This window comes from Nicotiana tabacum, chromosome 22 (genome assembly GCF_000715075.1).
Source record: "Nicotiana tabacum cultivar K326 chromosome 22, ASM71507v2, whole genome shotgun sequence".
Lineage (NCBI taxonomy): Eukaryota > Viridiplantae > Streptophyta > Magnoliopsida > Solanales > Solanaceae > Nicotiana > Nicotiana tabacum.
Genome location: NC_134101.1, coordinates 104,481,158 through 104,492,876, shown reverse-complemented (window position 1 = coordinate 104,492,876; position 11,719 = coordinate 104,481,158). Strand labels below are relative to the sequence as shown.

The 11,719-nt window shown below is 36.5% G+C and overlaps 1 long non-coding RNA gene across 1 annotated transcript; it reads right to left on the bottom strand.

Annotated features, from left to right (window-relative positions):
* Window positions 1-2,662: 2,662 nt before the first annotated feature.
* LOC142176580 (uncharacterized) lies at window positions 2,663-6,237 on the bottom strand. The gene is made up of 2 exons (XR_012705256.1): window positions 5,435-6,237; window positions 2,663-2,928 (listed from the first exon to the last, which is right to left on the bottom strand). It is a non-coding gene; the product is annotated as an uncharacterized LOC142176580 (long non-coding RNA).
* Window positions 6,238-11,719: the final 5,482 nt, after the last annotated feature.

The following is an 11,719-nucleotide window of genomic DNA, read 5'->3' as shown; positions in this document are numbered from 1 at the left end:
GACGGACTTTGCCTAGTGTCTGCTACGTGTGGATTTTGCACGACAATGTCGCCTGCATCAATAAGCTTCTGAATTGCGTTCTTCAGATTCCAACACTTCTCTATGTCATGCCCCGAGGCATCTGATGCACACCTTTGAGAAAAATCAAACTTCTTTGGAAAAGGGTTTGGCATTTTTATCTGGATCGGCTTCAACATGTCCAATTTCATTAGCCTCTGGAACAGACTGGCATATGACTCTCCCAATGGATTGAATGTTTTCTTCTTCCGCAACCTCTCGTTCTTAAATGCTTGATTGGGTCGGAAACCTGATCCAGGGGGGTTTCGGTAGACTCATGGGGGTAGATAGGCATTTTGTGGAGCTGGGTACTGGGAGAGTTATGTATGACTTTGGGAGTTCTGTGGAGAGAAGGCATTGGGGAGGATCATCTGGTGCATAAGGATATCCACGGAGACGATGTCGAGGCTGGAAGTGTTGATCGGGAAAGCCCATTGGATCATCTTTTCTGTTTCTCTTTCTTCCACCCAAGCTTACTGGGATGTTCTAAATGTTTTTCGAACAACTCATGATTTTGCCTGACTTGATTCCCTCTTCTACTAGCTCCCCCATTTTTAACACATCATTGAAAGGTTTCCCCAGGACCGGGATCAAATGACTGAAGTGGGTGGGTCCCTGGGCTTGTAGGAAAAGCTCAACCATTTCTTCTTCACCAATCGGGGTATTGACTCGAGCAACCTGCTCCCTCCATGTGAGCCCAAACTCTCTAAAGCTTTCCTCCGATTTATTTCCTATCCTAGATAGGGAGGAGCGGTCTGGAGTAACACCTGATCTGTATTGAAAGCACCGAACAAAATCTTGAGCCATGTCACCCAATGTAGGCCACTTATCAACATCTTGACGAGCATGTCAGTCCAAAGCTGCCCCAGTCAGGCTCTCACCAAAATACGCCATCAACAAATCATCTTTCTCGCCAACACTTTTCATTTTACTGCAAAAGACCCTCAAATGGGCTACTGGATCCCCACGCCCATCATACAAGTTAAATTTTGGCACTTTAAATCCCGCGAAAAGGCGAACGTCAGGGGACACAGACAGTTCTTTGTGAGCGATGCTACCCTAGTCTCCCATTCCTTGCTTGTTCTTTAAGGACTGTTCTATGCCTTTCAGTCTCCTGGGTGCCCCTTATTTCCTTTTTCTTCCTGTGAACCTTTCGTTTTCAACAGGAGGCTCGTCCCTTGGGCCCTGTTTGTATGAGTAAGGAACCTTGTGGGCGACCTCTGAGGGGTAATATTGAGCATCATGAGCTTGGAGGTAAGCGGGTAGATCTGGGGAGTATGGAGGATCATCTGGAATTGTGTCCGGAGTTTGGGTAAGGGCAGCATCTAGGAAGCTAGGTGGTGTCGGGAGTGGCTCCTTCCCAGTCATCCAAGCCTAATACATGTCAGCCATGTGTTGTTTTAACATCTTTACCTCTTCAACCAACCCATTGTCCTGTTCAACCAACTGCTTTCGAGCGCCGGTATCAACCAACTTAGTTCTGTTGTTGTCTGCTATTGCCTTTTGACTTTATGTTGTAGGAAAGAGTTACCACTTCAAAACCACAAATCAACCACCCTTCTGCTATGAATATAACAAAATGAAGCCATCACGTTAGTGTTAGGGCATTTAACATAAGATAATCTCACTTTATGTGCAATGCACCTAGCCACAGTTATCTGTTCTAAAATGACTTCGAGGGTACGAAGGTCAGCTGGCATCATCCCAATTCGTTCATTTCAATCCTCTCTTTTCTTTGCTTTTCTAGCAATTGCTTGATCATTTTCCTTCCTCTTTTTCTAATTTCACTCCTCTCATTTCTCACATCCCACAATTTCATTTTTTTCTCTCTCTTTTTTTCCTTTTTTCCTTTTTTCTTTTCTTTTAACAATAAAAAAAATGATTCGATCGAACCCTATGTAGGTTGCCTACATATCATGACGCCTCATGAATCAGATCTTTGCGTAGTTCTGGAAGATCGAGAATAAAGTAAACAAACTAACATTTTCATTTCTTTTCTTTTCTTTTTTTTTCTTTCTTTTTTAAAACAGATACTCTATGAGAAATTATCAATAAAACCCCTAAAAGAGAAAAATATTTTTTGATTCTTTTTTTTTATGAAGGAAATCTAAGGAATAAACCACAGAAAAACATTTTGAATCTTCATTTGATATCCTGACGCAAGATTTCGAAGCAAGCAATGAAAAAGATAAAACATAATGTTTTTGGATTTCAATTTTGATTGCCTAAAAGAAAATTTCTAATGATAAACAAAAGATAAAGTATGCTTTTTTTTCTATGTACAATATCCTAAAGTTCTAATGAAAATAAAAAGAATTTTTTTTCATCTTTCAATAATTTCCCAAAGAAACACCTCACAAGAAAAATCTTTTTGGATTTTGGAATTAATGCCTTAAAGAAAACTTTTAAAGAGGTACTAAAAGAAAATTCTTTTTTTTTCTTTTTTTTTTTGAATTTCGGTCCTAATATACTAAAGGAAGTATAAAAGTAAATTTTTTTAAAAATTTCTAGATACTAATTTCCTAAAATAAAACCACCTCAAACTTTCTTTTTTTTTCTTCTTGATTTCTAGGAGTAGTATTTCTAAAGAAAATTCTAACGGAAATATAAAAACACAAAATATCTTTTTGTTTTTTTTTTTGATTTTTGAGTTACACCACACCTTTTCAAATACAAAATAAAAAGTACAATAACAAAAAAAAACTCGACATTGTTGTACAAAACTAGAAAGTAAAAGACGACATAAAAAAACATACTCAAAACATAAAAATAAAATAAAAATAGCAAATATAAAAATCTCCTTAAGCAACTTCTGAATGCGGTGGTCCTGGGGTATCTGTCATGCTCAAACTCCGGTAAGTGGATCCACACCTGTATGAGAAAACTTAAACCAACACAATGTGAGATAATAACATTCCCTACTAGACACATGCAAGACATGATTGAGGCTATTTTTGCAAAATGACTTATTTGGCCAAAAGGTGGTTAGAAGTGCCAAATTTGGCTAAAACCCCGCAAAGCCAAGAACCTAAGATTTACTAGGAAGACCGGACCCTATGTGGGTTGCCTACGTATCACGCCCCGAAAGACGAGAATCAGGTATGCGTAGTTCGGGCAGATTGGATACGGGCGAGAATTAAAAGAAAAATAACTAATTCAGCGAAAATATGTTTTTTTTGAAAATGATGAAACATGTAAACTCTTTTTTGGATTTTTTTTCCTTTTTTTTTGATTTTCTGATTTTCGGAAAATGATGAAAAAGTGCAAAATCTTTTTTTTTTTTTGAATTTTCAAGCTCTTTTGTTTCCTTAACAAAAATGTGACAGAAAACATAATTGGGCCCCACTCGCTTTATCTTCACACTTCACCCTCTCTTTTTCTTTTTTTTTTTTCTTTCTTCTTTCTTTTTTTCATTTCTTCATATACCCTCAACTATCATTGGTCCGCCAAATGACCCTTTTACCCTTGAATAAATGCAACATGTAGCACATAAGATGCATCGGGATGGTCTTTTGTTTTGGTTAATTTTTTGGGGTATACCTGTCCTAGACGGACCCAACCCCTGTGTTGAGTCCCCTAAGTCAGATGCACGTGATGCAAACAAGCGTTCCTATTAGGGATCCGGCATGAGGCTGAGTTATTCTAGGTTCAAAACCTGGGTATGTGTTGTAGACTGTGTACTCGAGCGGACAACTCGAGCCGGGGAGGGGGCTACGTACCGGGAACCAAAAGACCATCCGACTTAGTAACTTGTCCGAGCCTCTTTCTTTTTTCAAGGTATGACACTAACAGAATAAGGAGTCTCGACCAGCAAGCACATCCCCAAAGATGGGAAGAGAAGGGTTTTGTAGCAGTTTATATACAGTTCAGATAATATCAAGCGGTAAAAGCAACATTTAGCACATTAGGCCCAAACATGTCATAAAATCAGATAACAAATAAAGCCAAATACAACAATTCATCTAAGCTCGAATTCTGAACCATGAACCAGAGATTCTGGGTTCGATCCCCAGCAGAGTCGTCAGAGCTGTCACACCTCCTTTTTTTCTGCACCCCCTAGAATGGTGTATCAGGGAGTTTTTTCCAACTTAAAGTGACAATCGAAACGGGATTATTTTTATTTAAAGCTTCAGAGTCGCCACTTGAGATAATTAATGGTGTCCCAAGTCACCAGTTCAAATCCCGAATCGAGGAAAAGACTGACTCTGTACCAGAAATCCGAGTAAGGAATTCTGTTAACCCGGGAGAAGGTGTTAGGCATTCCCGAGTTTCGTGGTTCTAGCATGGTCGCTTAACTGTTATATTCGGCTTAAATATTTGATTTTAAAAATACTTTTATACCTATATACATTTTAGCTTTAAACCGCTTTTAATTATTTTAAGGAAGATTTCAATGTCATCTAAAACACGTCTTTGGACCACGCCACATGAAATGCACCCGCAGTCCGAGACACATTTTATTTAACGTTGCTAAGATTTGGATTTGGGTCACATAAAATGCACACCCGAGTTCAGGAAAGTAATTTAAATTACGTGCCCAAAGCAACTACGCCTTTTCAAGTTTGCAAGGGCCATGGAAAATTCAACTAATGGCACACCTCGATTTCAAAGAGTAAAAATAATTAATGGAAAGCCAAGGGTTTTGAGATTTTATTCGGCATGACACGCCTCAATTTATTTCAAAGGGGCTTTATTACACTAAAGACACAAACTATGGATGTTCATATTTACAACAAAGCCACGATATTCACTAACCAATCAAAGATCGACCGAGAAAAAACTAATATTTGAGTAACTAATACAAGACCGCTCATGTATGAATATAAATTCAATAAAACTTATATCTCTCAAAAGTTGAACACTAAAGTTCGTTTTGACATCATGCTTCTTTTATTGAATCACAAATTACCTTCTTTGGGCAATCAAAACTAGAATAATTAAATGTGGGTAAATTGTACCAAATGTCTTTGTATATTACCCAATCATACAAACCCCTTCTGAAACATCTACCCATCAAAAGAAAAATAATTGAAAAAAAAATAGAAAACTCCAAGAAGATCTAGAAATGGTAGTTAACAACATCATATGCTTTAAACAAACATGCTATTGGAATTGAATTACTATAATCAAGAAAATGACGCCATCTAAACTCTCTTGGTGGATTGCCTAACTCATGTCTAATATGCTTGATTTCATGTAGCACCACAAGTTTGTGAAATTGGAATCAAACAAAGATATTTCATAACACCTTAGGATGTTATTGATTCATAAAAACATAGCAGTTGAACTTAAGTAAAAGCCATACGACAAATTTAGAAGCAATTCCAATCAATTCCTCAATATACTTAAACAAGAGTACAGAAGATTCAGTGCGCACCTTAAAAGCAGGATAAACGGAGAAAACAATAGTCGAATGAAGGCTAACGGAAGTACGGAGTTCGGCAGATCCCAAAACAATAGAGAACCAGCAGTGAACAATAATCAACGGGCCAAACTTGCCAACGGCAGAAACAGTAAAAAATCAGATTTCAATTTTAAAATTCCAGTTGCTCAGTTCTTTTGTCTTAATCTTTTCGCATGCACTCCTGATTTTTCCTTTTAGATTCAGAATGGTGTTCTTATGTGTGGTGATTTGGGAGTGAGCTATGGTGAGAGGTCATTGATTTTGTTGAAGACGAAACAAAACTGGATATGAGCTGCTCTTTTAGACTTGGTCGTTTTTTGATGTGCTCTGATGGAGAGTCTCGGATTTTTTAGAAGATGAAGAGGACTCCATTTGTGGAAGATGAAGATGAGTAGAAGGGGTCGCTTCATCAACCAATAAAGAAGCAGGTGTGGACAGTTGTATATGGGTGTTCAAAGGTTATGGAGTTGAAAGAAGGGGGGGGGGTCATTTGTTTCGTTCTTATTTAAGGGTCTGTTTCTTTGATGTCTTCATGAAAAATTGGAGAAGAAGACTCCAAAAGATGCGTCGTTCTCTCTTTTTTCTAAAAGATCCCCCCTTCAGATTTTTTTAAGTGTTCTCTTTATGTAGAGTGTAGGTTTAGGTTATTATTTTGTGTATTTGTCAATTAGTCCCTAGGTCTTTTGTGTTAAGTTCTTAGGGTCTTTTTTATTTATTTTTTGTCCCAAAGAAGAGTCTAGAAGGGTCCTAGACTACACAATACCTTTTAAAATAAGATAGAAATACTACACAACGCCAAAGCTAATCCTAATTAATTAAACTAAACATGACACTATTTTGGTATTTCGAAATTATATAAAGATAAAAATAAAGTACTATTTTTATATATTTTTAAAAATTTATGAAAAATACATAAACTAATATATTTTTTGTAATTTCCATTTTTCTTGTAATAAAATAGAGTAAAAGAGTCAAAATGAGTTGAAATAGCTATATTAGGCCTAAATTAAATATTTACGTGCTAAAATTTGAAAAATCTTGGGGAGGGTAAAAAATCACATGTCTACAAGAGGTTCAAGCTGTTGCCAAAGCTATTAAAGGAACGAAGGATTTGTCACCGCAATTTAATAATTTTTTAGAAAAACCATTTCATGAATGCTTGATATGCCCAATTAAATATTCGGTTCAATTGATTATTCGGTCTTGTGTACGAAAAAATGAAAATGGATAAAGACTTTAGCTAGTGAATCGGATGGTACTCTTCTTTTCCATTTTTTGGAATCGCCGCTTTTGTTGCTTTGAAAACCGTTCCTTGACAATGCACCTCCTACCCACAAATGTTGACTCAAATACCTTAGCCTCAGTTCCTTGTTTGATTAAAACCAAGGATCTGTCACTTTCGTCTGCCTTGGTTTCCGTCTCTATGAGATCACCTTTTTACAGTTGAAGATTAGCAGCGTCGCCGCCGTTTTTGTTTATGTTTTAGAGTTATAGGAATTGAATGCTTAGGGTTGGGTTTCTATAATTGATATTTTATACGGAAATGAGAAGGTATGATGGTCATTGGATTAGAAGAAAAATGGATGGCTGGGATTAAATCTTGCACTTAAGTGGGCTAATGGATTGGTAAGAATTGTCCTTTGTCTTGGGCTTAAATATGGTAGGAAGATTAAACAATGTAATATACTTATAAAAATATAAAAATCACATCTTAATTAATAAAAATAAACTACTAAATATAAAAATTGAAACTATATTTTTTTGTATTTTCCTTTAATTTTAAAATACTAAAACAATAAAATTAAACTAATAAAGTGGTAGTAAAAAAATGGATTAAAATTCTATAATAACTCCGGTAAATATTTAGCATACTACAACTAACTTAAAAATTGTGCGAGTCAAAAATTACGTGCTTACAGCTGCCCCTCTTTGCTTGGAAACACAAAGTGTTTTTGAGCAAAGAAACAAGTAAGCGACGTAATTGATTTCTCACCCGACACTTATTCAAAAGAAAAGAAATATGGGGTAAAAGATTATGACCGAGCACTGGTATCTGAGCTGCCTACATATCCTTGGCTATAAGGGAATTAGGCCACGTGTAGTTCAGAAGTGAATGAGGTGATGAAGTGTACCGAGGTGGAGAGCCGGTCGAGGTGCCATTCCGTCGAGGTTCCGGTCCGCGATCCCGTTATTACATCAACTAAGTCTATCAGCTACGAGTTACAAGATTCCTATCTATGAGTCTTCTGAAGCTTGATCTTGAGTCTTGGTTGGTTCTTCATATAGACTCTGATCTGAATCTTGATGCTTGTTAGTTGCAAGTGTTGGTTCAATCTTCTTCAGCTTTTCCAGATCAAGACAGGACATGCTAAGCTTGTGACTTCAATTATGTCCTGAGCAGTCCACATCTTTTCTCCGCTTCTGCACTTTGGATTTACTTTTTTTCTTTTATTCTTGATTGAGACTTCTTTTTTGTTATCTCGTACCCCTGTCGACCCGCATTTTTGAGGCGAGCTTCTGCTACTTCTAACTTGAATCGGATTTTGAAATGATTTCCCTTGTTCTCCAAGTGGGCGCCCAATTGTCGATAGTTTCAACAGTATTTCCTTGAAACTTGAGTTGTTTTCCCTTGTTCTCCAGGTGGGCGCCTGACTGCTGAACTTGAACCACTTTCCTTTGAAACTGCTTTTCCTTGAAACTTGAACTGTCTTCCCTTGTTCTTTAGGTAGGTGTCTGATTGCGGAACTTGACCCGCTTTCCTTTGAAACTTCTTTCCTTTGAAACTTGAACTGTCTTCCCTTGTTCTCCAGGTGGGCGCTTGATTGCTGAACTTGAACTACTTTTCTTTGAAACTTGAACTGTTTTCTCTTGAGATTTGAGCTGCTTCCCCTTGAACTTGAACCATTTTCCCTTGTTTTCCAGGTGGGTGCTTGATTACAACAAAACAGACAAAACAAAAGAAATTTTTCTGCCCCAGTTTGATATTGGGAACATCTGTGAGTGTTAATTGAATCCTGTTATCCAAAAGAGTTCTATAAATTTAAAAGCTAAATCTCATTATCCATAAGAGTCCTGAAAAACTTTAAAAATAACTCTCATTATCGAGGAGGGTCCTGGTTTCAAGACAATTAAAGATTGATAACTTAAGAAAACTAAAATTGACCCCTTCTTTTTTTCTTTTTCTTTTTTTTTCAAAATCCAGACTTCCCTTTTCTTTTTCTTTTTAAATTATTATCCTAGTAGAAAATTTATCGGACTAGGTTTTCTATCTTAGAAGAAAGATTCATCAGACTAAGATTTTGATCCTAGGAGAAAGTTCATCAGACTAGGTCTCTTTTTTTTGGTATCTTAGGAGAAAGATTTATCAGACTAAGATTTCTATCCTAGGAGAAAGTTCATTAGACTAGATCTTCTATCTTAGGAGAAAAATTCATCAGACTAAGACCTCGATCCTAGGAGAAAGATTCATCAGACTAGGGTTTTTTTTCTTTGTTATCTTAGGAGAAAGAATCACCAGACTAAAATTTCTATCCTATGAGAAAATTCATCAGACTAGGTTTTCTATCCTAGGAGAAAGTTCATCAGACTAGGTCTTCTATCTTAGGAGAAAAATTCATCAAACTAAGACCTCGATCCTAGGAGAAAGATTCATCAGATTAGGGTTTTTTTTCTTTGTTATCTTAGGAGAAAGATTCATCAGACTAAAATATCTATCCTAGGAGAAAATTCATCAGACTAGATTTTCTATCCTATGAGAAAGTTCATCAGACTAGGTCTTCTATCTTAGGAGAAAGATTCATCAGACTAAGATTTCTATCCTAGGAGAAAAATTCATCAAACTAGGTCCCTTTTTTGTTATCTTAGGAGAAAGATTCATTAGAGTAAGATTTCTATCCTAGGAGAAAATTCATCAGACTAGGTTTTCTATCTTAGGAGAAAGATTCATCAGACTAAGATTTTTATCCTAGGAGAAAGTTCATCAGACTAGCTATTCTATCTTAAGAGAAGAATTCATCAGACTAAGATTTTGACCCTAGGAGAAAATTCATCAGACTATGTCCTTTTTTTTCTTTGGTTATCTTAGGAGAAAGAATCCATCAGACTAAGATTTTGATCCTGGGAGAAAATTCATCAGACTAGGTCCTTTCTTTTTGGGTATCTTAGGAGAAAGATTCATCAGACTAATATTTTTATCCTAGGAGAAAGTTCATCAGACTAGGTCTTCTATCTTAGGAGAAAAATTCATCAGACTAAGATTTTGATCCTAAGAAAAAGTTTATCAGACTAGGTCCCTTTTTGTTATCTTAGGAGACAGATTCATCAAACTAAGATTTTTATTAGGAGAAAAATCCATCAGACTAGGACTTTTATCCTAGGAGTAAAAATGTGAAAAAACAATGGCAAAATTTTATGCACATTCAGACAAATAAAGGCAAAGATTTGAGAAACTTCCCTTTGTCGACTCTTCTCTTCTCTTCTTTTTTCTTTTTTTTTTCTTTTTTTTTTGAACCACTTTCCTTGCACTGCTTTGTTCCTGTTTCAAACAAAGAAAATTTTGTCAGTTTTAAAAGTGGTGGTCGGTTCGTGGCCTTGACGTCTTTGGCATCTTGGCTTCTGCTCAATCAGCTTGAGTCGATTTCAAGAGACTTTTGCTCTGCATCAATCCTAATTGTTTCACGCCCAGTACCATTTGTAGTTGCGGCTCAATTAGCCTTATCCCAATTGGAGATCTTTGCTTAGGAGACCTTTTCTGATATCTTGAATGGCTTCCTGCTTTTTGAGCAATTTGTCTGTCAGAGAGAATCACAAGTTATCTTTGCTTGCGCCAAGTAGGCTGACAAGAGTCTTTTGGGGAAGCCTTTGTGTGAATCCTCAAGGTATGTTAACAGTAACAGCTGAGTGTGCTGGCCAAATTTACTTTGTGCAACTAAAAAGCTGGTAGCAGATTTTGAAATCTCTTCTTGCTTGTTTTGACAAGGACTGACTCAGAGTGGGTGATACAAATGATGCAAAGAAATAATATTAACAAGAAATGTCCCTGTCAGGAAGGATATAAGGAAGGGTTTTTTTTTTTTTCAATAACTAGCCTTAATGATCATGACATGCATTTTCGACTTAATAGCTGATCTATCAAACTAATTCAATCTTCCATTTTACCATTCTTACGACCTTTGAAGTTGGGCTTGTTCGTGTCAATTTTTGCATCAGCTTCACAACTCACTATCGACTAGTGGTCCCCGATGAGTTTTCACCAACAAGTCTCTCGTATTTATTCATCTCTGCTTACCGTCGCCTTACAATGCCCGTGAAGGTTTTCACTAGCAAGACTCTCTCATTTTTCTTTCTCTTTTTTTTGGTGAGCAACTTGACAGTTTTCTATGTCGTGTGACAACTGTTGCTCATTGCATGCGTCTTTTGACATTCTTGAAGGCTTATCGATAGGTCTTATTGGGAAGATTTTTGGATAGGGTTGGAAGGAAGGGTCGGCATGAAGGCTTAAAGTAGACTCAAAAATGATGGGGTTGTAGACTTACAACTCTTGGAATCGACTCTTTCAAAAATAAAATAAACTTTTTTCCCTAGTTTTAGATACTGGGGATTTTTTTGGATTTTTCTGAATTTTGATTTGGTTGGACCAAACCGTGAGGCTACCTACGTATCCTTATTTTTTAAGGAATCAGGTCGAACGTAGTTCAAACATCTGACCTAAACTAGTTTTCATCTTTCTTTCTGTATCTTTTTTTCTTTTTTCTTTTTTTTTCTCTTTTTTTTCAAGTTGCCCCAGCTTCTATTTTTTAGGGCATGGACCTTTAACAATTATTTTCTTCTTTTTTTTAGAACTTTCTAAAAGCTGCCCCAATTTGTACTCTTAGGACATGGACCTTTTTTCTTCTTTTTTTTCCTTTTTTTTAACTCTTGACTCTAAACTTGATTCCAAAAGAGGGTGATCAAAGAAATAACACAGGCTCAAAAGGGGTAGCAAATGATATAAAGTGTTTGGATAGCAGAAAAAGGGTCTCCCAGCCTCGAGAACGCCAAACATAGTATCTTTTCGCGATCACAACATTGATGAACATGTCTGTCTTTTTGGTGTGTCGTGGTCACAAGACACTTTCCATACCTTAATGTCAAACTTTCCAACAAACTTCAATTGATTAAACATCCTCAAGCCCGATCTTCACAATGATTTGAGGGTGAATTTTACTCGACCTTAGTTCCAAAGTACTTCAACTCTTTATTCATCCTCAAAAGTGTTTT